The sequence below is a fragment of the Lycium barbarum genome, chromosome 6, assembly GCF_019175385.1.
Source record: "Lycium barbarum isolate Lr01 chromosome 6, ASM1917538v2, whole genome shotgun sequence".
In the NCBI taxonomy this organism is placed as follows: Eukaryota; Viridiplantae; Streptophyta; class Magnoliopsida; order Solanales; family Solanaceae; genus Lycium; species Lycium barbarum.
The window spans coordinates 96,484,806-96,489,143 of record NC_083342.1 but is presented as its reverse complement, the minus strand read 5'-3'; the positions used below and the strand labels follow the sequence as shown (position 1 = coordinate 96,489,143).

The window sequence follows — 4,338 nt, the reverse complement described above, 5'->3', positions numbered from 1 at the left end:
ATCTCCCTCGAAAATTTACCCGTATTATGGAAAACCAAGAAGCAACACATTGTCTCTCGCTCGTCAGCAGAGGCGGAATACCAATCAATGGCAATGACAGTCGGTGAATTGAAATGGTAAAGTTAATTTTGCATAGTTTGGGCGTTGAACATAAATCTTCGGTGAAAATGTACTGTGATAGTTAAGCAGCATTGTATATTGCACGAAATCCGATGTGTCATGAACTGACTAAACACATTGAAGTCAATTGTATGTTCGGGACACACTCCAATCCGGTATAATACTTTCCAGTCATGTGTCAATCAGTGAGTAGTTGGCCGATATGTTTACAAAGGCTTTGGTAAATCACAACATGAATATTTAATAGGCAAGTTGGGCATTCGAGACCTCATGCTCCAACTTGAGGGGTATGATACCATATTCTAGTGTAATTGTGATAGTTTTAATTATAGTGAGATTGTAAATATGGTAATATAAGATATGTAGTCCTATTAGAATAGAGTTATCTTATTAGACTAGCAGAAGGAGGACCTTACTTGTATATAAGGAGGTCATTATAATGAATACAAAACAGAAAGTATTGTCCTATTATTCTTGTCTCTCAAAATTCTCGTCCCTGTCTCAATTTTAACAAATTGAAAATCAAAAAATGGAAACTGAAGTTTCGTAATCCAACCGAAATTGTATGATACGCATCCCAACCTTCAAATTACTTTGGATGATGGCATTAGTCTCCACTGTTGAGTGACAATCTTTCACCATGAAATATGTGATAGAATGGTATACTAAATTTTTAAGGTTTTGAATTTACAACCTTGGGAATAATTTCCTCTTTCGTAAGGAACACTAAGATGGGCTTTGTATAGCATAAATTTGAATTAGTAATTTCAGACACATTACATCACTTTACTTTACTATATTATAGAAAAATGGCTTAGTTTCGACATGTCCGTTAATTGTAATTAAAATTCTAGCAGAGGGCATATTAGTCCTTTTGTATATAAGCAGATATAGTGTACCTGTAAAATACCCTGCCACTCAGATGCCACGTATCGCTTTCTACTAATCTTCTGAAATTTCTAGATTTCATCACTTGTTTGTTAGATTTCTGGAAACTCAAATCTTTGATTCGTGAAATTAGGTTCCAGCCGGCTACTTTCAAGCTCCGCACACCATCTTCGCTTCCCCTTGTGTTCATTTGATCTGATTTCCCTCCACTTTCTCCCTCTTCTCCGTGTCAAATTATAATGTGCTCGCTAATATAGCTTTACTCTTTTTTGTGCAGCCACCCATAGTCGTGCTTGTGAGAGAAGTACATTTTCATTATCCGTGAATGAATCCAGCTGCTTTGGTCCGGTTGCTTCGACTATTCTTGCTCTCTCTGGTGAGTTTCCTTTTAAAATGACTCTCTTCTTGCTTGGTGTATTGGTAATGTTGCACATATAGAGCTTTTTTTTTCTCTTTCTCTCACTCAGTGAAATTTTTCTTCACCCTTTCTTTGTTTGTTGCACAACTTTTTGGGTATAATGAGTAATTTGTTGATATCACGCCGTTGACTGGTCTTTTCTATGGTTTCTTGGATTGTGTATATTGATAGCACATGCATGTTTTGAAATTTCCTGCATATGTGTAAACATTCTATGGGTACATATTGAATTTCCAAAAAATAGTGACGAAACAAATCGCAGCTTAGATGCAAACAAGGTGTTTGACAATATGCCTTAAACAATTCAATTCTGATCTCATGTTTATACATACAAGTTTGTCTCCTTCTTGATCTATTTCGAACAGTGCTGACGATGAGCTGATCCACCAAGTATACTTCAAGCTTTGAGGTGTGTTATTAGTCCAGCTTAAATAGCATCTTATCAATCTAATATTCTGTCATTTTGTAAGTTTAAGTAGGAGCTAAAATCCTACGTATGCGTTTATATTATAACAAAAGTCAACAATCAGTACAAAAATTGTGAAGTTTCCACCAACAAATATAAAAAAGGAAATAGGAAAAATGAAAACAGGGGAATAACAAATATCCCGGGAGAGAATTGTAGGCTATTGCAGAGTGATAAATCTCTGGGTGAATATTAGTGAGGAAAAAGAAAGAAGCTTAGCTTGGTTAAAGAGTAGAGGAGATCCAGTGTAGGTAAAATGGTTGATTCAGCTAATAAGGACAGACTTGCTTCTATTACTATTTGTCATATATTAGGCTTTACAATACTATTTTTGTCTATGCTCTGTACATTTTAAAGTGCATCATGTTACTACATGAGAAATTGTGTTCGGAGTCATGATTTATCTCTTAACAAAACTATGCTAATTGTTCATTTACCTTGATGTTATATTTGCTATGTTAGATATTGGGACTGCAAACAAATAAAGTGGTTCACAAGAGAAAAAATAAATTTGGTACTCTATAGCCCCTTTTAGGGGGATGAATGCTAATTTACCTATGTTTAGTTCTCCCCGTAGTGAGAAGAAGTTTCTACAGTGGGTGAAGCGAGTGTACTTCCAGTTTTATCGCGAAGATACATTTCTGATTTTGCGATATTCCAACCCTAAAATCTCTCACAGGGTAAGTAAGTTTATGGTTTCCCAGCTCAGAATTCTTTCTTCGTCGGCCGCAGCTGGTGAAACTAGTGTCCATGAGGAAGTCAATGTGGCTGACATAGTAAAGGTACGTGTGGTAAAGGTTTTTCAGTATTGATTTTACATTTTATCTAGATATGGACTTTTACGTTCATGGCTATTGCCTTTTTTATTTTCTTTTACCTTTTTTCACATTTCGCTGTTTGTTTGTTCATGGAGCACCTTTGCATTTCTCTCCTTTCTACTAAGTCTTGCATAGAAAATAGGGGTAAATAACAATTGAGAAACTTATGAAATTTTGATTTTAATTTCTTTTTACTTGATTCTGATGAATCATCTTTATAGTGAAAATTGCCTGGTTGCTTTTCTACGATTGATCTCTCATTCTCGGGAAGATTTCACAGATTAAATAGATAACTGTAAAGAAACATATTATGATAGTAATTTTATTTGATTTAAGCTTGTCCAGTGTCATCTCAGCTATGGCAAAATGTTCCTCTTTCTGTTTGAAGTTAAATGGACCATGCGACCATGCCTGGTGATTTAAGAGGTGCTACCAGCAGCTGGTAGGAAGATGACAAAGAAGCACAAGGCCATTTGGATATCTGTACCTATATGTGTCTGTATAGTCTTGACAATCTGGGAGGAAAGGAACAACTGATGGTTCGAAGATACTGCATCTGCAGACTGAAGTGTACATGCACACTAGCATAGAAATGTTGGTACCTACTAGCTTTTTGGACCAACAAGATGGACACGACTCAGAAACATCTATTGAGTTCCTCAATGTTTTGGCACTTTTTGTATGTTTTGTAATCCAAAAGATGTACATATGGATCACCTACCTACTTGAGGTTAATAAAGCTTTGATTGTTTTTATCAAACTGTTTGAAATTTGGCATTGCAGTGATTGTGCATACACTTCTCCTGAGACTATAAAGCCTTATTGTTGTTTTGACAAAATAATATACAAGACATCTCCAACTTCCACACCATTGGGATGTGCTGGCACGGGCCATCTCTGTCTAGTAATGGTTTTAAAATAAAAAATAAAATAAAAAGGATCTACCTTTCATCTTATTGAGAAAAAAAAAACTTTCTCAATAAAATAACTTAAATTTTGTTGATTGAAAATGTTATATACTCTTTTAAAAAAAATAAAAAAATAAAATAAACCACCCAGGATAGAACTAGTGTGAACTTTTACTAATAAAACCTCAAAATAAAAGCACAATTAAGGAGGACCACCGAGAGTACTGTTATATGCATATTACAACTATATATAAAAGGGAGGATTTCAAATTTTTGTAGTCCTCACGTCATTCTTTGAACAATGAGGATGCTACAAGTGGTGGTTGTTTTTTTGCTCACTATTACTTATTATTTTTGCCCTAATTCATTTTCTTATGACTATACCCACTTGGAATTTTGTAATTGGACTAGATTGACACCATATATATAGTAGTAGTAACTTTTTGTGGGACTTTCTTGTCCCTTATCAGATTACTCCTTCCATTACTTTTTACTTATTCCTTATACTAAAACTAATTTTTTTTATTTGTCTATTTTAGTGTATCACGAAAGATTTATTAACTTCATCTTATATTACTCTTATCAAACCTAAATTTCCAAAGCATAATTAATAAGGGTAACTTAGTATGTTTTACTCCAAACAAATGATTTCTTATGGAAAGTGTCAAGTAAACAAGAGACAAGTAAGAAGGAACCAACAGAGTACCTTTTACAACCCCC

The 4,338-nt window shown here is 34.5% G+C and overlaps 1 long non-coding RNA gene across 3 annotated transcripts; it reads left to right on the top strand.

The window, feature by feature from the left end:
• Positions 1 to 1,043: 1,043 nt before the first annotated feature.
• On the top strand, positions 1,044 to 3,786 carry LOC132644910 (uncharacterized). 3 transcript variants are annotated; one of them, XR_009583943.1, is made up of 3 exons: positions 1,044 to 1,384; positions 1,792 to 2,674; positions 3,047 to 3,786. It is a non-coding gene; the product is annotated as an uncharacterized LOC132644910 (long non-coding RNA). The 3 variants fall into 3 exon arrangements; XR_009583941.1 differs by having other exon boundaries at positions 1,053 to 1,384; positions 2,572 to 2,674; positions 3,047 to 3,517; XR_009583942.1 differs by having other exon boundaries at positions 1,054 to 1,384; positions 2,572 to 2,674; positions 3,099 to 3,499.
• The last annotated feature ends 552 nt before the right edge of the window (positions 3,787 to 4,338 follow it).